This window comes from Acipenser ruthenus, unplaced genomic scaffold, assembly GCF_902713425.1.
Source record: "Acipenser ruthenus unplaced genomic scaffold, fAciRut3.2 maternal haplotype, whole genome shotgun sequence".
NCBI lineage: Eukaryota > Metazoa > Chordata > Actinopteri > Acipenseriformes > Acipenseridae > Acipenser > Acipenser ruthenus.
Genome location: NW_026708231.1, coordinates 22,037 through 44,390, shown reverse-complemented (window position 1 = coordinate 44,390; position 22,354 = coordinate 22,037). Strand labels below are relative to the sequence as shown.

Sequence of the window (22,354 nt, the reverse complement as noted above, 5' to 3'; positions counted from 1 at the left end):
CACGAAAAAGAAACACGGAAATCTGTTTTGGGGTTGGGGAGTTAACCTACCAAACAATTTACGCACATGAATATATCATGAAAACAGCCATGCATGGAGGTCATGGGAACTCTCCGTTCTATTGCTTTCCTTTCTCCCAGATATATCATGCACATTATGTAACTTCTCTTCAAAGGCAATTTTAGTATTCAGACTGTAGTTGCAAAAATAATACAATATCTTTTGACTAGAGTTAATCTTTTAAAAACAACTACTTTGCCAACAGAAGAAAAAAAAGGCTAACAGAAGACGGTTTCGCTCCGTCGACCTCTGGGTTATAAGGCTCAGCACGCTTCCGCTGCGCCACTCTGATACAGCTGCTTCTCGAATGAAACACCCATTAATAAAATAAAATAAATCAATCAATTCTCAGTGCAACTTTTTGACGCAGTCTGCTGCTGGACTCACAGAGAGCGGAGAAGACCGCAACAAAAAAACGAACAAGCACATGTTTCCACCCGGTTTCGAACCGGGGACCTTTCGCGTGTTAGGCGAACGTGATAACCACTACACTATGGAAACTTTCACATGTACATTGTTACATTCAGCTGGGCTTTAAGTGAAGACTGCCTTGCACTGCAGGATCCAAAATGGGTAATCGGCACTGTATGCTTAGAGCGCAACACACGGATCGTTTGTTAAGCAACATGTTTCCATAGTGTAGTGGTTATCACGTTCGCCTCACACGCGAAAGGTCCCCGGTTCGAAACCGGGTGGAAACACAGCACGGCATCTTTTTTTCACTGTATGTATTTATTCTCCCCAGGTAAACAGCCACCCAGACCAGAACGATGTATTTGTAGTGTGCATGGTGCATTGTCAATGCAAGTCTGACTGTATATTAAACGGAGTGAGAATGCACTCTGCAACGTTTTGGCTTCGACTGCTGCTTGACTCACAGAAACGACAATGTTGATACTCTGACTCTTCTTCTTAAAATGCATGTTAAAATGCGGAATGTTTTCAAATTCCATGAATTCGCAGGTCTGTACAGAACAAGACGACTATCTGGTCTCACAAAATGTTGCTGGTTCTCGTAGAACAAAGAAGAGTTTGATCAACTATGTCATTCATGCCGACAAAGCTCAGGAGGGCGATCGTTAGGTTGAATATCTAAATTTCCCGGGTTATATCCCGAGTTTCGACAGATGTCAGTTTATTCATATACCTACAGAATCACAGGTACAAATATTGCAGTTAAAGTTTATGCTTTTCAAATCCGTGCACGAAAGGGGGTGCCCAAATCAGAATGAAAGTCACGGGGGGAGTAATCAAAACATCGCAAAAGAAAAATACACTGCATTAAACAAATCATTTGGAGCGGTCTAAAATGAGCAATCCAGGTTCGATTCATTGTTTTGCCCTTTCGATGGCAGCAGTGTAAAAAAATGACCTGCACATTTCTCTGCTGGCTTCGGGTAGCAAACAAGAAGCAGCGATTTCCCATATGATCTAGTGGTTACGATTCCCGTTTTTTCACCCAGGTGACCAGGGTTCAACTCCCTGTATGCGAATTCATTTATTTACTTGTGGAGGTAATTGTCAGATAAAAGGATTGAAAAATGAAACCCCACATTGTAGGATGGGGAGACTTATAACTAGTGACCATTATATAAAAAAAATAAATAACGTTTGCTTATGTTAGATGCAAGAGAGCGAGACAGATAGATTTGCATCTTGGTATCCCATCACTCCTATGTGCACCAAAGCAATGACGGTCTACACTTCAGTTCATATATAATCGGAATAAAAAAGTGGACTCTGTTGCATTGTGAGGCTGCAGTGTCGATAACATAAACCTCTACGTTTGAGGGATCATTTAACTGTACTGTATTATATCGCAGTAACTTGCCCACCGGCAAGTCAAATGTCTTTGCTGTAGGGGGTAGCATTTAGTTATCCCAAGTTCTGTAGCTTTGCGCAGTGGCAGTATCATAGCCCATGAGGTTTGTCCGAGGCGTGATTATTGCTAGTTGAAAACTTTAACCAATACCCCGCCGTGGTGACTTGAAATATAGTCGCCGCTGGCAATTTTTGACAGTCTCACAGAGTCTGCTATCATGTAGTTGAAAGAACAGAACAAATGTTGACGCTTTGACATTCTGGGTTTGGTTTTGTATTCTACTGATTGGGCACAACATTTGAGTTGATCTTTTTACTCTTTATAACATACAAGTGTATTTACAAGGTTAGGGGCCGTTTCTCCTGTTGTGTCAATTATATTACTATGCAGCTGGCAGGCATTCGGAACGCGCACGCTAACAACGCGTCATCTTTCATTTTACAAAACACGGGGCACTCGACACGGAGAAAACCTTCTAGACAAATACTAAAAGAGCTAAACATCAATTTGCCTCCCCAGCCATGTTAATAGATATCTGGCTTTTTTGCAGTAGCATTAAAGTTGTGGTGACACACGAAAAAGAAACACGGAAATCTGTTTTGGGGTTGGGGAGTTAACCTACCAAACAATTTACGCACATGAATATATCATGAAAACAGCCATGCATGGAGGTCATGGGAACTCTCCGTTCTATTGCTTTCCTTTCTCCCAGATATATCATGCACATTATGTAACTTCTCTTCAAAGGCAATTTTAGTATTCAGACTGTAGTTGCAAAAATAATACAATATCTTTTGACTAGAGTTCATCTTTTAAAAACAACTACTTTGCCAACAGAAGAAAAAAAAGGCTAACAGAAGACGGTTTCGCTCCGTCGACCTCTGGGTTATAAGGCTCAGCACGCTTCCGCTGCGCCACTCTGATACAGCTGCTTCTCGAATGAAACACCCATTAATAAAATAAAATAAATCAATCAATTCTCAGTGCAACTTTTTGACGCAGTCTGCTGCTGGACTCACAGAGAGCGGAGAAGACCGCAACAAAAAAACGAACAAGCACATGTTTCCACCCGGTTTCGAACCGGGGACCTTTCGCGTGTTAGGCGAACGTGATAACCACTACACTATGGAAACTTTCACATGTACATTGTTACATTCAGCTGGGCTTTAAGTGAAGACTGCCTTGCACTGCAGGATCCAAAATGGGTAATCGGCACTGTATGCTTAGAGCGCAACACACGGATCGTTTGTTAAGCAACATGTTTCCATAGTGTAGTGGTTATCACGTTCGCCTCACACGCGAAAGGTCCCCGGTTCGAAACCGGGTGGAAACACAGCACGGCATATTTTTTTCACTGTATGTATTTATTCTCCCCAGGTAAACAGCCACCCAGACCAGAACGATGTATTTGTAGTGTGCATGGTGCATTGTCAATGCAAGTCTGACTGTATATTAAACGGAGTGAGAATGCACTCTGCAACGTTTTGGCTTCGACTGCTGCTTGACTCACAGAAACGACAATGTTGATACTCTGACTCTTCTTCTTAAAATGCATGTTAAAATGCGGAATGTTTTCAAATTCCATGAATTCGCAGGTCTGTACAGAACAAGACGACTATCTGGTCTCACAAAATGTTGCTGGTTCTCGTAGAACAAAGAAGAGTTTGATCAACTATGTCATTCATGCCGACAAAGCTCAGGAGGGCGATCGTTAGGTTGAATATCTAAATTTCCCGGGTTATATCCCGAGTTTCGACAGATGTCAGTTTATTCATATACCTACAGAATCACAGGTACAAATATTGCAGTTAAAGTTTATGCTTTTCAAATCCGTGCACGAAAGGGGGTGCCCAAATCAGAATGAAAGTCACGGGGGGAGTAATCAAAACATCGCAAAAGAAAAATACACTGCATTAAACAAATCATTTGGAGCGGTCTAAAATGAGCAATCCAGGTTCGATTCATTGTTTTGCCCTTTCGATGGCAGCAGTGTAAAAAAATGACCTGCACATTTCTCTGCTGGCTTCGGGTAGCAAACAAGAAGCAGTGATTTCCCATATGATCTAGTGGTTACGATTCCCGTTTTTTCACCCAGGTGACCAGGGTTCAACTCCCTGTATGCGAATTCATTTATTTACTTGTGGAGGTAATTGTCAGATAAAAGGATTGAAAAATGAAACCCCACATTGTAGGATGGGGAGACTTATAACTAGTGACCATTATATAAAAAAAATAAATAACGTTTGCTTATGTTAGATGCAAGAGAGCGAGACAGATAGATTTGCATCTTGGTATCCCATCACTCCTATGTGCACCAAAGCAATGACGGTCTACACTTCAGTTCATATATAATCGGAATAAAAAGGTGGACTCTGTTGCATTGTGAGGCTGCAGTGTCGATAACATAAACCTCTACGTTTGAGGGATCATTTAACTGTACTGTATTATATCGCAGTAACTTGCCCACCGGCAAGTCAAATGTCTTTGCTGTAGGGGGTAGCATTTAGTTATCCCAAGTTCTGTAGCTTTGCGCAGTGGCAGTATCATAGCCCATGAGGTTTGTCCGAGGCGTGATTATTGCTAGTTGAAAACTTTAACCAATACCCCGCCGTGGTGACTTGAAATATAGTCGCCGCTGGCAATTTTTGACAGTCTCACAGAGTCTGCTATCATGTAGTTGAAAGAACAGAACAAATGTTGACGCTTTGACATTCTGGGTTTGGTTTTGTATTCTACTGATTGGGCACAACATTTGAGTTGATCTTTTTACTCTTTATAACATACAAGTGTATTTACAAGGTTAGGGGCCGTTTCTCCTGTTGTGTCAATTATATTACTATGCAGCTGGCAGGCATTCGGAACGCGCACGCTAACAACGCGTCATCTTTCATTTTACAAAACACGGGGCATTCGACACGGAGAAAACCTTCTAGACAAATACTAAAAGAGCTAAACATCAATTTGCCTCCCCAGCCATGTTAATAGATATCTGGCTTTTTTGCAGTAGCATTAAAGTTGTGGTGACACACGAAAAAGAAACATGGAAATCTGTTTTGGGGTTGGGGAGTTAACCTACCAAACAATTTACGCACATGAATATATCATGAAAACAGCCATGCATGGAGGTCATGGGAACTCTCCGTTCTATTGCTTTCCTTTCTCCCAGATATATCATGCACATTATGTAACTTCTCTTCAAAGGCAATTTTAGTATTCAGACTGTAGTTGCAAAAATAATACAATATCTTTTGACTAGAGTTCATCTTTTAAAAACAACTACTTTGCCAACAGAAGAAAAAAAAAGGCTAACAGAAGACGGTTTCGCTCCGTCGACCTCTGGGTTATAAGGCTCAGCACGCTTCCGCTGCGCCACTCTGATACAGCTGCTTCTCGAATGAAACACCCATTAATAAAATAAAATAAATCAATCAATTCTCAGTGCAACTTTTTGACGCAGTCTGCTGCTGGACTCACAGAGAGCGGAGAAGACCGCAACAAAAAAACGAACAAGCACATGTTTCCACCCGGTTTCGAACCGGGGACCTTTCGCGTGTTAGGCGAACGTGATAACCACTACACTATGGAAACTTTCACATGTACATTGTTACATTCAGCTGGGCTTTAAGTGAAGACTGCCTTGCACTGCAGGATCCAAAATGGGTAATCGGCACTGTATGCTTAGAGCGCAACACACGGATCGTTTGTTAAGCAACATGTTTCCATAGTGTAGTGGTTATCACGTTCGCCTCACACGCGAAAGGTCCCCGGTTCGAAACCGGGTGGAAACACAGCACGGCATCTTTTTTTCACTGTATGTATTTATTCTCCCCAGGTAAACAGCCACCCAGACCAGAACGATGTATTTGTAGTGTGCATGGTGCATTGTCAATGCAAGTCTGACTGTATATTAAACGGAGTGAGAATGCACTCTGCAACGTTTTGGCTTCGACTGCTGCTTGACTCACAGAAACGACAATGTTGATACTCTGACTCTTCTTCTTAAAATGCATGTTAAAATGCGGAATGTTTTCAAATTCCATGAATTCGCAGGTCTGTACAGAACAAGACGACTATCTGGTCTCACAAAATGTTGCTGGTTCTCGTAGAACAAAGAAGAGTTTGATCAACTATGTCATTCATGCCGACAAAGCTCAGGAGGGCGATCGTTAGGTTGAATATCTAAATTTCCCGGGTTATATCCCGAGTTTCGACAGATGTCAGTTTATTCATATACCTACAGAATCACAGGTACAAATATTGCAGTTAAAGTTTATGCTTTTCAAATCCGTGCACGAAAGGGGGTGCCCAAATCAGAATGAAAGTCACGGGGGGAGTAATCAAAACATCGCAAAAGAAAAATACACTGCATTAAACAAATCATTTGGAGCGGTCTAAAATGAGCAATCCAGGTTCGATTCATTGTTTTGCCCTTTCGATGGCAGCAGTGTAAAAAAATGACCTGCACATTTCTCTGCTGGCTTCGGGTAGCAAACAAGAAGCAGTGATTTCCCATATGATCTAGTGGTTACGATTCCCGTTTTTTCACCCAGGTGACCAGGGTTCAACTCCCTGTATGCGAATTCATTTATTTACTTGTGGAGGTAATTGTCAGATAAAAGGATTGAAAAATGAAACCCCACATTGTAGGATGGGGAGACTTATAACTAGTGACCATTATATAAAAAAAATAAATAACGTTTGCTTATGTTAGATGCAAGAGAGCGAGACAGATAGATTTGCATCTTGGTATCCCATCACTCCTATGTGCACCAAAGCAATGACGGTCTACACTTCAGTTCATATATAATCGGAATAAAAAAGTGGACTCTGTTGCATTGTGAGGCTGCAGTGTCGATAACATAAACCTCTACGTTTGAGGGATCATTTAACTGTACTGTATTATATCGCAGTAACTTGCCCACCGGCAAGTCAAATGTCTTTGCTGTAGGGGGTAGCATTTAGTTATCCCAAGTTCTGTAGCTTTGCGCAGTGGCAGTATCATAGCCCATGAGGTTTGTCCGAGGCGTGATTATTGCTAGTTGAAAACTTTAACCAATACCCCGCCGTGGTGACTTGAAATATAGTCGCCGCTGGCAATTTTTGACAGTCTCACAGAGTCTGCTATCATGTAGTTGAAAGAACAGAACAAATGTTGACGCTTTGACATTCTGGGTTTGGTTTTGTATTCTACTGATTGGGCACAACATTTGAGTTGATCTTTTTACTCTTTATAACATACAAGTGTATTTACAAGGTTAGGGGCCGTTTCTCCTGTTGTGTCAATTATATTACTATGCAGCTGGCAGGCATTCGGAACGCGCACGCTAACAACGCGTCATCTTTCATTTTACAAAACACGGGGCATTCGACACGGAGAAAACCTTCTAGACAAATACTAAAAGAGCTAAACATCAATTTGCCTCCCCAGCCATGTTAATAGATATCTGGCTTTTTTGCAGTAGCATTAAAGTTGTGGTGACACACGAAAAAGAAACATGGAAATCTGTTTTGGGGTTGGGGAGTTAACCTACCAAACAATTTACGCACATGAATATATCATGAAAACAGCCATGCATGGAGGTCATGGGAACTCTCCGTTCTATTGCTTTCCTTTCTCCCAGATATATCATGCACATTATGTAACTTCTCTTCAAAGGCAATTTTAGTATTCAGACTGTAGTTGCAAAAATAATACAATATCTTTTGACTAGAGTTCATCTTTTAAAAACAACTACTTTGCCAACAGAAGAAAAAAAAAGGCTAACAGAAGACGGTTTCGCTCCGTCGACCTCTGGGTTATAAGGCTCAGCACGCTTCCGCTGCGCCACTCTGATACAGCTGCTTCTCGAATGAAACACCCATTAATAAAATAAAATAAATCAATCAATTCTCAGTGCAACTTTTTGACGCAGTCTGCTGCTGGACTCACAGAGAGCGGAGAAGACCGCAACAAAAAAACGAACAAGCACATGTTTCCACCCGGTTTCGAACCGGGGACCTTTCGCGTGTTAGGCGAACGTGATAACCACTACACTATGGAAACTTTCACATGTACATTGTTACATTCAGCTGGGCTTTAAGTGAAGACTGCCTTGCACTGCAGGATCCAAAATGGGTAATCGGCACTGTATGCTTAGAGCGCAACACACGGATCGTTTGTTAAGCAACATGTTTCCATAGTGTAGTGGTTATCACGTTCGCCTCACACGCGAAAGGTCCCCGGTTCGAAACCGGGTGGAAACACAGCACGGCATCTTTTTTTCACTGTATGTATTTATTCTCCCCAGGTAAACAGCCACCCAGACCAGAACGATGTATTTGTAGTGTGCATGGTGCATTGTCAATGCAAGTCTGACTGTATATTAAACGGAGTGAGAATGCACTCTGCAACGTTTTGGCTTCGACTGCTGCTTGACTCACAGAAACGACAATGTTGATACTCTGACTCTTCTTCTTAAAATGCATGTTAAAATGCGGAATGTTTTCAAATTCCATGAATTCGCAGGTCTGTACAGAACAAGACGACTATCTGGTCTCACAAAATGTTGCTGGTTCTCGTAGAACAAAGAAGAGTTTGATCAACTATGTCATTCATGCCGACAAAGCTCAGGAGGGCGATCGTTAGGTTGAATATCTAAATTTCCCGGGTTATATCCCGAGTTTCGACAGATGTCAGTTTATTCATATACCTACAGAATCACAGGTACAAATATTGCAGTTAAAGTTTATGCTTTTCAAATCCGTGCACGAAAGGGGGTGCCCAAATCAGAATGAAAGTCACGGGGGGAGTAATCAAAACATCGCAAAAGAAAAATACACTGCATTAAACAAATCATTTGGAGCGGTCTAAAATGAGCAATCCAGGTTCGATTCATTGTTTTGCCCTTTCGATGGCAGCAGTGTAAAAAAATGACCTGCACATTTCTCTGCTGGCTTCGGGTAGCAAACAAGAAGCAGTGATTTCCCATATGATCTAGTGGTTACGATTCCCGTTTTTTCACCCAGGTGACCAGGGTTCAACTCCCTGTATGCGAATTCATTTATTTACTTGTGGAGGTAATTGTCAGATAAAAGGATTGAAAAATGAAACCCCACATTGTAGGATGGGGAGACTTATAACTAGTGACCATTATATAAAAAAAATAAATAACGTTTGCTTATGTTAGATGCAAGAGAGCGAGACAGATAGATTTGCATCTTGGTATCCCATCACTCCTATGTGCACCAAAGCAATGACGGTCTACACTTCAGTTCATATATAATCGGAATAAAAAAGTGGACTCTGTTGCATTGTGAGGCTGCAGTGTCGATAACATAAACCTCTACGTTTGAGGGATCATTTAACTGTACTGTATTATATCGCAGTAACTTGCCCACCGGCAAGTCAAATGTCTTTGCTGTAGGGGGTAGCATTTAGTTATCCCAAGTTCTGTAGCTTTGCGCAGTGGCAGTATCATAGCCCATGAGGTTTGTCCGAGGCGTGATTATTGCTAGTTGAAAACTTTAACCAATACCCCGCCGTGGTGACTTGAAATATAGTCGCCGCTGGCAATTTTTGACAGTCTCACAGAGTCTGCTATCATGTAGTTGAAAGAACAGAACAAATGTTGACGCTTTGACATTCTGGGTTTGGTTTTGTATTCTACTGATTGGGCACAACATTTGAGTTGATCTTTTTACTCTTTATAACATACAAGTGTATTTACAAGGTTAGGGGCCGTTTCTCCTGTTGTGTCAATTATATTACTATGCAGCTGGCAGGCATTCGGAACGCGCACGCTAACAACGCGTCATCTTTCATTTTACAAAACACGGGGCATTCGACACGGAGAAAACCTTCTAGACAAATACTAAAAGAGCTAAACATCAATTTGCCTCCCCAGCCATGTTAATAGATATCTGGCTTTTTTGCAGTAGCATTAAAGTTGTGGTGACACACGAAAAAGAAACACGGAAATCTGTTTTGGGGTTGGGGAGTTAACCTACCAAACAATTTACGCACATGAATATATCATGAAAACAGCCATGCATGGAGGTCATGGGAACTCTCCGTTCTATTGCTTTCCTTTCTCCCAGATATATCATGCACATTATGTAACTTCTCTTCAAAGGCAATTTTAGTATTCAGACTGTAGTTGCAAAAATAATACAATATCTTTTGACTAGAGTTCATCTTTTAAAAACAACTACTTTGCCAACAGAAGAAAAAAAAGGCTAACAGAAGACGGTTTCGCTCCGTCGACCTCTGGGTTATAAGGCTCAGCACGCTTCCGCTGCGCCACTCTGATACAGCTGCTTCTCGAATGAAACACCCATTAATAAAATAAAATAAATCAATCAATTCTCAGTGCAACTTTTTGACGCAGTCTGCTGCTGGACTCACAGAGAGCGGAGAAGACCGCAACAAAAAAACGAACAAGCACATGTTTCCACCCGGTTTCGAACCGGGGACCTTTCGCGTGTTAGGCGAACGTGATAACCACTACACTATGGAAACTTTCACATGTACATTGTTACATTCAGCTGGGCTTTAAGTGAAGACTGCCTTGCACTGCAGGATCCAAAATGGGTAATCGGCACTGTATGCTTAGAGCGCAACACACGGATCGTTTGTTAAGCAACATGTTTCCATAGTGTAGTGGTTATCACGTTCGCCTCACACGCGAAAGGTCCCCGGTTCGAAACCGGGTGGAAACACAGCACGGCATCTTTTTTTCACTGTATGTATTTATTCTCCCCAGGTAAACAGCCACCCAGACCAGAACGATGTATTTGTAGTGTGCATGGTGCATTGTCAATGCAAGTCTGACTGTATATTAAACGGAGTGAGAATGCACTCTGCAACGTTTTGGCTTCGACTGCTGCTTGACTCACAGAAACGACAATGTTGATACTCTGACTCTTCTTCTTAAAATGCATGTTAAAATGCGGAATGTTTTCAAATTCCATGAATTCGCAGGTCTGTACAGAACAAGACGACTATCTGGTCTCACAAAATGTTGCTGGTTCTCGTAGAACAAAGAAGAGTTTGATCAACTATGTCATTCATGCCGACAAAGCTCAGGAGGGCGATCGTTAGGTTGAATATCTAAATTTCCCGGGTTATATCCCGAGTTTCGACAGATGTCAGTTTATTCATATACCTACAGAATCACAGGTACAAATATTGCAGTTAAAGTTTATGCTTTTCAAATCCGTGCACGAAAGGGGGTGCCCAAATCAGAATGAAAGTCACGGGGGGAGTAATCAAAACATCGCAAAAGAAAAATACACTGCATTAAACAAATCATTTGGAGCGGTCTAAAATGAGCAATCCAGGTTCGATTCATTGTTTTGCCCTTTCGATGGCAGCAGTGTAAAAAAATGACCTGCACATTTCTCTGCTGGCTTCGGGTAGCAAACAAGAAGCAGCGATTTCCCATATGATCTAGTGGTTACGATTCCCGTTTTTTCACCCAGGTGACCAGGGTTCAACTCCCTGTATGCGAATTCATTTATTTACTTGTGGAGGTAATTGTCAGATAAAAGGATTGAAAAATGAAACCCCACATTGTAGGATGGGGAGACTTATAACTAGTGACCATTATATAAAAAAAATAAATAACGTTTGCTTATGTTAGATGCAAGAGAGCGAGACAGATAGATTTGCATCTTGGTATCCCATCACTCCTATGTGCACCAAAGCAATGACGGTCTACACTTCAGTTCATATATAATCGGAATAAAAAAGTGGACTCTGTTGCATTGTGAGGCTGCAGTGTCGATAACATAAACCTCTACGTTTGAGGGATCATTTAACTGTACTGTATTATATCGCAGTAACTTGCCCACCGGCAAGTCAAATGTCTTTGCTGTAGGGGGTAGCATTTAGTTATCCCAAGTTCTGTAGCTTTGCGCAGTGGCAGTATCATAGCCCATGAGGTTTGTCCGAGGCGTGATTATTGCTAGTTGAAAACTTTAACCAATACCCCGCCGTGGTGACTTGAAATATAGTCGCCGCTGGCAATTTTTGACAGTCTCACAGAGTCTGCTATCATGTAGTTGAAAGAACAGAACAAATGTTGACGCTTTGACATTCTGGGTTTGGTTTTGTATTCTACTGATTGGGCACAACATTTGAGTTGATCTTTTTACTCTTTATAACATACAAGTGTATTTACAAGGTTAGGGGCCGTTTCTCCTGTTGTGTCAATTATATTACTATGCAGCTGGCAGGCATTCGGAACGCGCACGCTAACAACGCGTCATCTTTCATTTTACAAAACACGGGGCATTCGACACGGAGAAAACCTTCTAGACAAATACTAAAAGAGCTAAACATCAATTTGCCTCCCCAGCCATGTTAATAGATATCTGGCTTTTTTGCAGTAGCATTAAAGTTGTGGTGACACACGAAAAAGAAACACGGAAATCTGTTTTGGGGTTGGGGAGTTAACCTACCAAACAATTTACGCACATGAATATATCATGAAAACAGCCATGCATGGAGGTCATGGGAACTCTCCGTTCTATTGCTTTCCTTTCTCCCAGATATATCATGCACATTATGTAACTTCTCTTCAAAGGCAATTTTAGTATTCAGACTGTAGTTGCAAAAATAATACAATATCTTTTGACTAGAGTTAATCTTTTAAAAACAACTACTTTGCCAACAGAAGAAAAAAAAGGCTAACAGAAGACGGTTTCGCTCCGTCGACCTCTGGGTTATAAGGCTCAGCACGCTTCCGCTGCGCCACTCTGATACAGCTGCTTCTCGAATGAAACACCCATTAATAAAATAAAATAAATCAATCAATTCTCAGTGCAACTTTTTGACGCAGTCTGCTGCTGGACTCACAGAGAGCGGAGAAGACCGCAACAAAAAAACGAACAAGCACATGTTTCCACCCGGTTTCGAACCGGGGACCTTTCGCGTGTTAGGCGAACGTGATAACCACTACACTATGGAAACTTTCACATGTACATTGTTACATTCAGCTGGGCTTTAAGTGAAGACTGCCTTGCACTGCAGGATCCAAAATGGGTAATCGGCACTGTATGCTTAGAGCGCAACACACGGATCGTTTGTTAAGCAACATGTTTCCATAGTGTAGTGGTTATCACGTTCGCCTCACACGCGAAAGGTCCCCGGTTCGAAACCGGGTGGAAACACAGCACGGCATCTTTTTTTCACTGTATGTATTTATTCTCCCCAGGTAAACAGCCACCCAGACCAGAACGATGTATTTGTAGTGTGCATGGTGCATTGTCAATGCAAGTCTGACTGTATATTAAACGGAGTGAGAATGCACTCTGCAACGTTTTGGCTTCGACTGCTGCTTGACTCACAGAAACGACAATGTTGATACTCTGACTCTTCTTCTTAAAATGCATGTTAAAATGCGGAATGTTTTCAAATTCCATGAATTCGCAGGTCTGTACAGAACAAGACGACTATCTGGTCTCACAAAATGTTGCTGGTTCTCGTAGAACAAAGAAGAGTTTGATCAACTATGTCATTCATGCCGACAAAGCTCAGGAGGGCGATCGTTAGGTTGAATATCTAAATTTCCCGGGTTATATCCCGAGTTTCGACAGATGTCAGTTTATTCATATACCTACAGAATCACAGGTACAAATATTGCAGTTAAAGTTTATGCTTTTCAAATCCGTGCACGAAAGGGGGTGCCCAAATCAGAATGAAAGTCACGGGGGGAGTAATCAAAACATCGCAAAAGAAAAATACACTGCATTAAACAAATCATTTGGAGCGGTCTAAAATGAGCAATCCAGGTTCGATTCATTGTTTTGCCCTTTCGATGGCAGCAGTGTAAAAAAATGACCTGCACATTTCTCTGCTGGCTTCGGGTAGCAAACAAGAAGCAGTGATTTCCCATATGATCTAGTGGTTACGATTCCCGTTTTTTCACCCAGGTGACCAGGGTTCAACTCCCTGTATGCGAATTCATTTATTTACTTGTGGAGGTAATTGTCAGATAAAAGGATTGAAAAATGAAACCCCACATTGTAGGATGGGGAGACTTATAACTAGTGACCATTATATAAAAAAAAAAAATAACGTTTGCTTATGTTAGATGCAAGAGAGCGAGACAGATAGATTTGCATCTTGGTATCCCATCACTCCTATGTGCACCAAAGCAATGACGGTCTACACTTCAGTTCATATATAATCGGAATAAAAAAGTGGACTCTGTTGCATTGTGAGGCTGCAGTGTCGATAACATAAACCTCTACGTTTGAGGGATCATTTAACTGTACTGTATTAGATCGCAGTAACTTGCCCACCGGCAAGTCAAATGTCTTTGCTGTAGGGGGTAGCATTTAGTTATCCCAAGTTCTGTAGCTTTGCGCAGTGGCAGTATCATAGCCCATGAGGTTTGTCCGAGGCGTGATTATTGCTAGTTGAAAACTTTAACCAATACCCCGCCGTGGTGACTTGAAATATAGTCGCCGCTGGCAATTTTTGACAGTCTCACAGAGTCTGCTATCATGTAGTTGAAAGAACAGAACAAATGTTGACGCTTTGACATTCTGGGTTTGGTTTTGTATTCTACTGATTGGGCACAACATTTGAGTTGATCTTTTTACTCTTTATAACATACAAGTGTATTTACAAGGTTAGGGGCCGTTTCTCCTGTTGTGTCAATTATATTACTATGCATCTGGCAGGCATTCGGAACGCGCACGCTAACAACGCGTCATCTTTCATTTTACAAAACACGGGGCATTCGACACGGAGAAAACCTTCTAGACAAATACTAAAAGAGCTAAACATCAATTTGCCTCCCCAGCCATGTTAATAGATATCTGGCTTTTTTGCAGTAGCATTAAAGTTGTGGTGACACACGAAAAAGAAACATGGAAATCTGTTTTGGGGTTGGGGAGTTAACCTACCAAACAATTTACGCACATGAATATATCATGAAAACAGCCATGCATGGAGGTCATGGGAACTCTCCGTTCTATTGCTTTCCTTTCTCCCAGATATATCATGCACATTATGTAACTTCTCTTCAAAGGCAATTTTAGTATTCAGACTGTAGTTGCAAAAATAATACAATATCTTTTGACTAGAGTTCATCTTTTAAAAACAACTACTTTGCCAACAGAAGAAAAAAAAGGCTAACAGAAGACGGTTTCGCTCCGTCGACCTCTGGGTTATAAGGCTCAGCACGCTTCCGCTGCGCCACTCTGATACAGCTGCTTCTCGAATGAAACACCCATTAATAAAATAAAATAAATCAATCAATTCTCAGTGCAACTTTTTGACGCAGTCTGCTGCTGGACTCACAGAGAGCGGAGAAGACCGCAACAAAAAAACGAACAAGCACATGTTTCCACCCGGTTTCGAACCGGGGACCTTTCGCGTGTTAGGCGAACGTGATAACCACTACACTATGGAAACTTTCACATGTACATTGTTACATTCAGCTGGGCTTTAAGTGAAGACTGCCTTGCACTGCAGGATCCAAAATGGGTAATCGGCACTGTATGCTTAGAGCGCAACACACGGATCGTTTGTTAAGCAACATGTTTCCATAGTGTAGTGGTTATCACGTTCGCCTCACACGCGAAAGGTCCCCGGTTCGAAACCGGGTGGAAACACAGCACGGCATCTTTTTTTCACTGTATGTATTTATTCTCCCCAGGTAAACAGCCACCCAGACCAGAACGATGTATTTGTAGTGTGCATGGTGCATTGTCAATGCAAGTCTGACTGTATATTAAACGGAGTGAGAATGCACTCTGCAACGTTTTGGCTTCGACTGCTGCTTGACTCACAGAAACGACAATGTTGATACTCTGACTCTTCTTCTTAAAATGCATGTTAAAATGCGGAATGTTTTCAAATTCCATGAATTCGCAGGTCTGTACAGAACAAGACGACTATCTGGTCTCACAAAATGTTGCTGGTTCTCGTAGAACAAAGAAGAGTTTGATCAACTATGTCATTCATGCCGACAAAGCTCAGGAGGGCGATCGTTAGGTTGAATATCTAAATTTCCCGGGTTATATCCCGAGTTTCGACAGATGTCAGTTTATTCATATACCTACAGAATCACAGGTACAAATATTGCAGTTAAAGTTTATGCTTTTCAAATCCGTGCACGAAAGGGGGTGCCCAAATCAGAATGAAAGTCACGGGGGGAGTAATCAAAACATCGCAAAAGAAAAATACACTGCATTAAACAAATCATTTGGAGCGGTCTAAAATGAGCAATCCAGGTTCGATTCATTGTTTTGCCCTTTCGATGGCAGCAGTGTAAAAAAATGACCTGCACATTTCTCTGCTGGCTTCGGGTAGCAAACAAGAAGCAGCGATTTCCCATATGATCTAGTGGTTACGATTCCCGTTTTTTCACCCAGGTGACCAGGGTTCAACTCCCTGTATGCGAATTCATTTATTTACTTGTGGAGGTAATTGTCAGATAAAAGGATTGAAAAATGAAACCCCACATTGTAGGATGGGGAGACTTATAACTAGTGACCATTATATAAAAAAAAAAAATAACGTTTGCTTATGTTAGATGCAAGAGAGCGAGACAGATAGATTTGCATCTTGGTATCCCATCACTCCTATGTGCACCAAAGCAATGACGGTCTACACTTCAGTTCATATATAATCGGAATAAAAAAGTGGACTCTGTTGCATTGTGAGGCTGCAGTGTCGATAACATAAACCTCTACGTTTGAGGGATCATTTAACTGTACTGTATTATATCGCAGTAACTTGCCCACCGGCAAGTCAAATGTCTTTGCTGTAGGGGGTAGCATTTAGTTATCCCAAGTTCTGTAGCTTTGCGCAGTGGCAGTATCATAGCCCATGAGGTTTGTCCGAGGCGTGATTATTGCTAGTTGAAAACTTTAACCAATACCCCGCCGTGGTGACTTGAAATATAGTCGCCGCTGGCAATTTTTGACAGTCTCACAGAGTCTGCTATCATGTAGTTGAAAGAACAGAACAAATGTTGACGCTTTGACATTCTGGGTTTGGTTTTGTATTCTACTGATTGGGCACAACATTTGAGTTGACCTTTTTACTCTTTATAACATACAAGTGTATTTACAAGGTTAGGGGCCGTTTCTCCTGTTGTGTCAATTATATTACTATGCAGCTGGCAGGCATTCGGAACGCGCACGCTAACAACGCGTCATCTTTCATTTTACAAAACACGGGGCATTCGACACGGAGAAAACCTTCTAGACAAATACTAAAAGAGCTAAACATCAATTTGCCTCCCCAGCCATGTTAGTAGATATCTGGCTTTTTTGCAGTAGCATTAAAGTTGTGGTGACACACGAAAAAGAAACATGGAAATCTGTTTTGGGGTTGGGGAGTTAACCTACCAAACAATTTACGCACATGAATATATCATGAAAACAGCCATGCATGGAGGTCATGGGAACTCTCCGTTCTATTGCTTTCCTTTCTCCCAGATATATCATGCACATTATGTAACTTCTCTTCAAAGGCAATTTTAGTATTCAGACTGTAGTTGCAAAAATAATACAATATCTTTTGACTAGAGTTCATCTTTTAAAAACAACTACTTTGCCAACAGAAGAAAAAAAGGCTAACAGAAGACGGTTTCGCTCCGTCGACCTCTGGGTTATAAGGCTCAGCACGCTTCCGCTGCGCCACTCTGATACAGCTGCTTCTCGAATGAAACACACATTAATAAAATAAAATAAATCAATCAATTCTCAGTGCAACTTTTTGACGCAGTCTGCTGCTGGACTCACAGAGAGCGGAGAAGACCGCAACAAAAAAAACGAACAAGCACATGTTTCCACCCGGTTTCGAACCGGGGACCTTTCGCGTGTTAGGCGAAGAGATAACCACTACACTATGGAAACTTTCACATGTACATTGTTACATTCAGCTGGGCTTTAAGTGAAGACTGCCTTGCACTGCAGGATCCAAAATGGGTAATCGGCACTGTATGCTTAGAGCGCAACACACGGATCGTTTGTTAAGCAACATGTTTCCATAGTGTAGTGGTTATCACGTTCGCCTCACACGCGAAAGGTCCCCGGTTCGAAACCGGGTGGAAACACAGCACGGCATCTTTTTTTCACTGTATGTATTTATTCTCCCCAGGTAAACAGCCACCCAGACCAGAACGATGTATTTGTAGTGTGCATGGTGCATTGTCAATGCAAGTCTGACTGTATATTAAACGGAGTGAGAATGCACTCTGCAACGTTTTGGCTTCGACTGCTGCTTGACTCACAGAAACGACAATGTTGATACTCTGACTCTTCTTCTTAAAATGCATGTTAAAATGCGGAATGTTTTCAAATTCCATGAATTCGCAGGTCTGTACAGAACAAGACGACTATCTGGTCTCACAAAATGTTGCTGGTTCTCGTAGAACAAAGAAGAGTTTGATCAACTATGTCATTCATGCCGACAAAGCTCAGGAGGGCGATCGTTAGGTTGAATATCTAAATTTCCCGGGTTATATCCCGAGTTTCGACAGATGTCAGTTTATTCATATACCTACAGAATCACAGGTACAAATATTGCAGTTAAAGTTTATGCTTTTCAAATCCGTGCACGAAAGGGGGTGCCCAAATCAGAATGAAAGTCACGGGGGGAGTAATCAAAACATCGCAAAAGAAAAATACACTGCATTAAACAAATCATTTGGAGCGGTCTAAAATGAGCAATCCAGGTTCGATTCATTGTTTTGCCCTTTCGATGGCAGCAGTGTAAAAAAATGACCTGCACATTTCTCTGCTGGCTTCGGGTAGCAAACAAGAAGCAGCGATTTCCCATATGATCTAGTGGTTACGATTCCCGTTTTTTCACCCAGGTGACCAGGGTTCAACTCCCTGTATGCGAATTCATTTATTTACTTGTGGAGGTAATTGTCAGATAAAAGGATTGAAAAATGAAACCCCACATTGTAGGATGGGGAGACTTATAACTAGTGACCATTATATAAAAAAAATAAATAACGTTTGCTTATGTTAGATGCAAGAGAGCGAGACAGATAGATTTGCATCTTGGTATCCCATCACTCCTATGTGCACCAAAGCAATGACGGTCTACACTTCAGTTCATATATAATCGGAATAAAAAAGTGGACTCTGTTGCATTGTGAGGCTGCAGTGTCGATAACATAAACCTCTACGTTTGAGGGATCATTTAACTGTACTGTATTATATCGCAGTAACTTGCCCACCGGCAAGTCAAATGTCTTTGCTGTAGGGGGTAGCATTTAGTTATCCCAAGTTCTGTAGCTTTGCGCAGTGGCAGTATCATAGCCCATGAGGTTTGTCCGAGGCGTGATTATTGCTAGTTGAAAACTTTAACCAATACCCCGCCGTGGTGACTTGAAATATAGTCGCCGCTGGCAATTTTTGACAGTCTCACAGAGTCTGCTATCATGTAGTTGAAAGAACAGAACAAATGTTGACGCTTTGACATTCTGGGTTTGGTTTTGTATTCTACTGATTGGGCACAACATTTGAGTTGATCTTTTTACTCTTTATAACATACAAGTGTATTTACAAGGTTAGGGGCCGTTTCTCCTGTTGTGTCAATTATATTACTATGCAGCTGGCAGGCATTCGGAACGCGCACGCTAACAACGCGTCATCTTTCATTTTACAAAACACGGGGCATTCGACACGGAGAAAACCTTCTAGACAAATACTAAAAGAGCTAAACATCAATTTGCCTCCCCAGCCATGTTAATAGATATCTGGCTTTTTTGCAGTAGCATTAAAGTTGTGGTGACACACGAAAAAGAAACACGGAAATCTGTTTTGGGGTTGGGGAGTTAACCTACCAAACAATTTACGCACATGAATATATCATGAAAACAGCCATGCATGGAGGTCATGGGAACTCTCCGTTCTATTGCTTTCCTTTCTCCCAGATATATCATGCACATTATGTAACTTCTCTTCAAAGGCAATTTTAGTATTCAGACTGTAGTTGCAAAAATAATACAATATCTTTTGACTAGAGTTAATCTTTTAAAAACAACTACTTTGCCAACAGAAGAAAAAAAAGGCTAACAGAAGACGGTTTCGCTCCGTCGACCTCTGGGTTATAAGGCTCAGCACGCTTCCGCTGCGCCACTCTGATACAGCTGCTTCTCGAATGAAACACCCATTAATAAAATAAAATAAATCAATCAATTCTCAGTGCAACTTTTTGACGCAGTCTGCTGCTGGACTCACAGAGAGCGGAGAAGACCGCAACAAAAAAACGAACAAGCACATGTTTCCACCCGGTTTCGAACCGGGGACCTTTCGCGTGTTAGGCGAACGTGATAACCACTACACTATGGAAACTTTCACATGTACATTGTTACATTCAGCTGGGCTTTAAGTGAAGACTGCCTTGCACTGCAGGATCCAAAATGGGTAATCGGCACTGTATGCTTAGAGCGCAACACACGGATCGTTTGTTAAGCAACATGTTTCCATAGTGTAGTGGTTATCACGTTCGCCTCACACGCGAAAGGTCCCCGGTTCGAAACCGGGTGGAAACACAGCACGGCATCTTTTTTTCACTGTATGTATTTATTCTCCCCAGGTAAACAGCCACCCAGACCAGAACGATGTATTTGTAGTGTGCATGGTGCATTGTCAATGCAAGTCTGACTGTATATTAAACGGAGTGAGAATGCACTCTGCAACGTTTTGGCTTCGACTGCTGCTTGACTCACAGAAACGACAATGTTGATACTCTGACTCTTCTTCTTAAAATGCATGTTAAAATGCGGAATGTTTTCAAATTCCATGAATTCGCAGGTCTGTACAGAACAAGACGACTATCTGGTCTCACAAAATGTTGCTGGTTCTCGTAGAACAAAGAAGAGTTTGATCAACTATGTCATTCATGCCGACAAAGCTCAGGAGGGCGATCGTTAGGTTGAATATCTAAATTTCCCGGGTTATATCCCGAGTTTCGACAGATGTCAGTTTATTCATATACCTACAGAATCACAGGTACAAATATTGCAGTTAAAGTTTATGCTTTTCAAATCCGTGCACGAAAGGGGGTGCCCAAATCAGAATGAAAGTCACGGGGGGAGTAATCAAAACATCGCAAAAGAAAAATACACTGCATTAAACAAATCATTTGGAGCGGTCTAAAATGAGCAATCCAGGTTCGATTCATTGTTTTGCCCTTTCGATGGCAGCAGTGTAAAAAAATGACCTGCACATTTCTCTGCTGGCTTCGGGTAGCAAACAAGAAGCAGTGATTTCCCATATGATCTAGTGGTTACGATTCCCGTTTTTTCACCCAGGTGACCAGGGTTCAACTCCCTGTATGCGAATTCATTTATTTACTTGTGGAGGTAATTGTCAGATAAAAGGATTGAAAAATGAAACCCCACATTGTAGGATGGGGAGACTTATAACTAGTGACCATTATATAAAAAAAAAAAATAACGTTTGCTTATGTTAGATGCAAGAGAGCGAGACAGATAGATTTGCATCTTGGTATCCCATCACTCCTATGTGCACCAAAGCAATGACGGTCTACACTTCAGTTCATATATAATCGGAATAAAAAAGTGGACTCTGTTGCATTGTGAGGCTGCAGTGTCGATAACATAAACCTCTACGTTTGAGGGATCATTTAACTGTACTGTATTAGATCGCAGTAACTTGCCCACCGGCAAGTCAAATGTCTTTGCTGTAGGGGGTAGCATTTAGTTATCCCAAGTTCTGTAGCTTTGCGCAGTGGCAGTATCATAGCCCATGAGGTTTGTCCGAGGCGTGATTATTGCTAGTTGAAAACTTTAACCAATACCCCGCCGTGGTGACTTGAAATATAGTCGCCGCTGGCAATTTTTGACAGTCTCACAGAGTCTGCTATCATGTAGTTGAAAGAACAGAACAAATGTTGACGCTTTGACATTCTGGGTTTGGTTTTGTATTCTACTGATTGGGCACAACATTTGAGTTGATCTTTTTACTCTTTATAACATACAAGTGTATTTACAAGGTTAGGGGCCGTTTCTCCTGTTGTGTCAATTATATTACTATGCATCTGGCAGGCATTCGGAACGCGCACGCTAACAACGCGTCATCTTTCATTTTACAAAACACGGGGCATTCGACACGGAGAAAACCTTCTAGACAAATACTAAAAGAGCTAAACATCAATTTGCCTCCCCAGCCATGTTAATAGATATCTGGCTTTTTTGCAGTAGCATTAAAGTTGTGGTGACACACGAAAAAGAAACATGGAAATCTGTTTTGGGGTTGGGGAGTTAACCTACCAAACAATTTACGCACATGAATATATCATGAAAACAGCCATGCATGGAGGTCATGGGAACTCTCCGTTCTATTGCTTTCCTTTCTCCCAGATATATCATGCACATTATGTAACTTCTCTTCAAAGGCAATTTTAGTATTCAGACTGTAGTTGCAAAAATAATACAATATCTTTTGACTAGAGTTCATCTTTTAAAAACAACTACTTTGCCAACAGAA

General features: G+C 41.5%; 36 non-coding genes across 36 annotated transcripts; 18 read left to right on the top strand and 18 right to left on the bottom strand.

The window, feature by feature from the left end:
* Window positions 1–488: 488 nt before the first annotated feature.
* On the bottom strand, window positions 489–561 carry trnav-aac (transfer RNA valine (anticodon AAC)). The gene has a single exon. It is a non-coding gene; the product is annotated as a tRNA-Val (tRNA).
* Window positions 562–688: 127 nt separating this feature from the next.
* trnav-cac (transfer RNA valine (anticodon CAC)) lies at window positions 689–761 on the top strand. The gene has a single exon. It is a non-coding gene; the product is annotated as a tRNA-Val (tRNA).
* A 1,190-nt stretch (window positions 762–1,951) lies between these two features.
* On the top strand, window positions 1,952–2,091 carry LOC131730169 (U4 spliceosomal RNA). Its single transcript, XR_009323930.1, has one exon. It is a non-coding gene; the product is annotated as a U4 spliceosomal RNA (small nuclear RNA).
* Window positions 2,092–2,330: 239 nt separating this feature from the next.
* On the bottom strand, window positions 2,331–2,387 carry LOC131730154 (U7 small nuclear RNA). Its single transcript, XR_009323915.1, has one exon. It is a non-coding gene; the product is annotated as a U7 small nuclear RNA (small nuclear RNA).
* Window positions 2,388–2,942: 555 nt separating this feature from the next.
* trnav-aac (transfer RNA valine (anticodon AAC)) lies at window positions 2,943–3,015 on the bottom strand. The gene has a single exon. It is a non-coding gene; the product is annotated as a tRNA-Val (tRNA).
* Window positions 3,016–3,142: 127 nt separating this feature from the next.
* trnav-cac (transfer RNA valine (anticodon CAC)) lies at window positions 3,143–3,215 on the top strand. Its single transcript has one exon. It is a non-coding gene; the product is annotated as a tRNA-Val (tRNA).
* Window positions 3,216–4,405: 1,190 nt separating this feature from the next.
* On the top strand, window positions 4,406–4,545 carry LOC131730168 (U4 spliceosomal RNA). The gene has a single exon (XR_009323929.1). It is a non-coding gene; the product is annotated as a U4 spliceosomal RNA (small nuclear RNA).
* Window positions 4,546–4,784: 239 nt separating this feature from the next.
* Window positions 4,785–4,841, bottom strand: LOC131730132 (U7 small nuclear RNA). Its single transcript, XR_009323893.1, has one exon. It is a non-coding gene; the product is annotated as a U7 small nuclear RNA (small nuclear RNA).
* A 556-nt stretch (window positions 4,842–5,397) lies between these two features.
* Window positions 5,398–5,470, bottom strand: trnav-aac (transfer RNA valine (anticodon AAC)). Its single transcript has one exon. It is a non-coding gene; the product is annotated as a tRNA-Val (tRNA).
* A 127-nt stretch (window positions 5,471–5,597) lies between these two features.
* Window positions 5,598–5,670, top strand: trnav-cac (transfer RNA valine (anticodon CAC)). The gene has a single exon. It is a non-coding gene; the product is annotated as a tRNA-Val (tRNA).
* Window positions 5,671–6,860: 1,190 nt separating this feature from the next.
* Window positions 6,861–7,000, top strand: LOC131730167 (U4 spliceosomal RNA). Its single transcript, XR_009323928.1, has one exon. It is a non-coding gene; the product is annotated as a U4 spliceosomal RNA (small nuclear RNA).
* A 239-nt stretch (window positions 7,001–7,239) lies between these two features.
* Window positions 7,240–7,296, bottom strand: LOC131730204 (U7 small nuclear RNA). Its single transcript, XR_009323965.1, has one exon. It is a non-coding gene; the product is annotated as a U7 small nuclear RNA (small nuclear RNA).
* A 556-nt stretch (window positions 7,297–7,852) lies between these two features.
* On the bottom strand, window positions 7,853–7,925 carry trnav-aac (transfer RNA valine (anticodon AAC)). The gene has a single exon. It is a non-coding gene; the product is annotated as a tRNA-Val (tRNA).
* A 127-nt stretch (window positions 7,926–8,052) lies between these two features.
* On the top strand, window positions 8,053–8,125 carry trnav-cac (transfer RNA valine (anticodon CAC)). Its single transcript has one exon. It is a non-coding gene; the product is annotated as a tRNA-Val (tRNA).
* Window positions 8,126–9,315: 1,190 nt separating this feature from the next.
* On the top strand, window positions 9,316–9,455 carry LOC131730165 (U4 spliceosomal RNA). Its single transcript, XR_009323926.1, has one exon. It is a non-coding gene; the product is annotated as a U4 spliceosomal RNA (small nuclear RNA).
* A 239-nt stretch (window positions 9,456–9,694) lies between these two features.
* Window positions 9,695–9,751, bottom strand: LOC131730203 (U7 small nuclear RNA). Its single transcript, XR_009323964.1, has one exon. It is a non-coding gene; the product is annotated as a U7 small nuclear RNA (small nuclear RNA).
* A 555-nt stretch (window positions 9,752–10,306) lies between these two features.
* trnav-aac (transfer RNA valine (anticodon AAC)) lies at window positions 10,307–10,379 on the bottom strand. The gene has a single exon. It is a non-coding gene; the product is annotated as a tRNA-Val (tRNA).
* Window positions 10,380–10,506: 127 nt separating this feature from the next.
* On the top strand, window positions 10,507–10,579 carry trnav-cac (transfer RNA valine (anticodon CAC)). The gene has a single exon. It is a non-coding gene; the product is annotated as a tRNA-Val (tRNA).
* A 1,190-nt stretch (window positions 10,580–11,769) lies between these two features.
* LOC131730164 (U4 spliceosomal RNA) lies at window positions 11,770–11,909 on the top strand. The gene has a single exon (XR_009323925.1). It is a non-coding gene; the product is annotated as a U4 spliceosomal RNA (small nuclear RNA).
* A 239-nt stretch (window positions 11,910–12,148) lies between these two features.
* Window positions 12,149–12,205, bottom strand: LOC131730202 (U7 small nuclear RNA). Its single transcript, XR_009323963.1, has one exon. It is a non-coding gene; the product is annotated as a U7 small nuclear RNA (small nuclear RNA).
* Window positions 12,206–12,760: 555 nt separating this feature from the next.
* On the bottom strand, window positions 12,761–12,833 carry trnav-aac (transfer RNA valine (anticodon AAC)). Its single transcript has one exon. It is a non-coding gene; the product is annotated as a tRNA-Val (tRNA).
* A 127-nt stretch (window positions 12,834–12,960) lies between these two features.
* trnav-cac (transfer RNA valine (anticodon CAC)) lies at window positions 12,961–13,033 on the top strand. The gene has a single exon. It is a non-coding gene; the product is annotated as a tRNA-Val (tRNA).
* A 1,190-nt stretch (window positions 13,034–14,223) lies between these two features.
* Window positions 14,224–14,363, top strand: LOC131730163 (U4 spliceosomal RNA). The gene has a single exon (XR_009323924.1). It is a non-coding gene; the product is annotated as a U4 spliceosomal RNA (small nuclear RNA).
* A 239-nt stretch (window positions 14,364–14,602) lies between these two features.
* Window positions 14,603–14,659, bottom strand: LOC131730201 (U7 small nuclear RNA). Its single transcript, XR_009323962.1, has one exon. It is a non-coding gene; the product is annotated as a U7 small nuclear RNA (small nuclear RNA).
* A 555-nt stretch (window positions 14,660–15,214) lies between these two features.
* trnav-aac (transfer RNA valine (anticodon AAC)) lies at window positions 15,215–15,287 on the bottom strand. The gene has a single exon. It is a non-coding gene; the product is annotated as a tRNA-Val (tRNA).
* Window positions 15,288–15,414: 127 nt separating this feature from the next.
* Window positions 15,415–15,487, top strand: trnav-cac (transfer RNA valine (anticodon CAC)). The gene has a single exon. It is a non-coding gene; the product is annotated as a tRNA-Val (tRNA).
* A 1,190-nt stretch (window positions 15,488–16,677) lies between these two features.
* LOC131730162 (U4 spliceosomal RNA) lies at window positions 16,678–16,817 on the top strand. The gene has a single exon (XR_009323923.1). It is a non-coding gene; the product is annotated as a U4 spliceosomal RNA (small nuclear RNA).
* A 239-nt stretch (window positions 16,818–17,056) lies between these two features.
* Window positions 17,057–17,113, bottom strand: LOC131730200 (U7 small nuclear RNA). Its single transcript, XR_009323961.1, has one exon. It is a non-coding gene; the product is annotated as a U7 small nuclear RNA (small nuclear RNA).
* Window positions 17,114–17,668: 555 nt separating this feature from the next.
* On the bottom strand, window positions 17,669–17,740 carry trnav-aac (transfer RNA valine (anticodon AAC)). Its single transcript has one exon. It is a non-coding gene; the product is annotated as a tRNA-Val (tRNA).
* Window positions 17,741–17,867: 127 nt separating this feature from the next.
* trnav-cac (transfer RNA valine (anticodon CAC)) lies at window positions 17,868–17,940 on the top strand. The gene has a single exon. It is a non-coding gene; the product is annotated as a tRNA-Val (tRNA).
* A 1,190-nt stretch (window positions 17,941–19,130) lies between these two features.
* Window positions 19,131–19,270, top strand: LOC131730161 (U4 spliceosomal RNA). Its single transcript, XR_009323922.1, has one exon. It is a non-coding gene; the product is annotated as a U4 spliceosomal RNA (small nuclear RNA).
* A 239-nt stretch (window positions 19,271–19,509) lies between these two features.
* Window positions 19,510–19,566, bottom strand: LOC131730198 (U7 small nuclear RNA). Its single transcript, XR_009323959.1, has one exon. It is a non-coding gene; the product is annotated as a U7 small nuclear RNA (small nuclear RNA).
* Window positions 19,567–20,121: 555 nt separating this feature from the next.
* trnav-aac (transfer RNA valine (anticodon AAC)) lies at window positions 20,122–20,194 on the bottom strand. Its single transcript has one exon. It is a non-coding gene; the product is annotated as a tRNA-Val (tRNA).
* Window positions 20,195–20,321: 127 nt separating this feature from the next.
* trnav-cac (transfer RNA valine (anticodon CAC)) lies at window positions 20,322–20,394 on the top strand. Its single transcript has one exon. It is a non-coding gene; the product is annotated as a tRNA-Val (tRNA).
* A 1,190-nt stretch (window positions 20,395–21,584) lies between these two features.
* LOC131730160 (U4 spliceosomal RNA) lies at window positions 21,585–21,724 on the top strand. Its single transcript, XR_009323921.1, has one exon. It is a non-coding gene; the product is annotated as a U4 spliceosomal RNA (small nuclear RNA).
* A 239-nt stretch (window positions 21,725–21,963) lies between these two features.
* Window positions 21,964–22,020, bottom strand: LOC131730197 (U7 small nuclear RNA). The gene has a single exon (XR_009323958.1). It is a non-coding gene; the product is annotated as a U7 small nuclear RNA (small nuclear RNA).
* Between the last annotated feature and the right edge of the window lie 334 nt (window positions 22,021–22,354).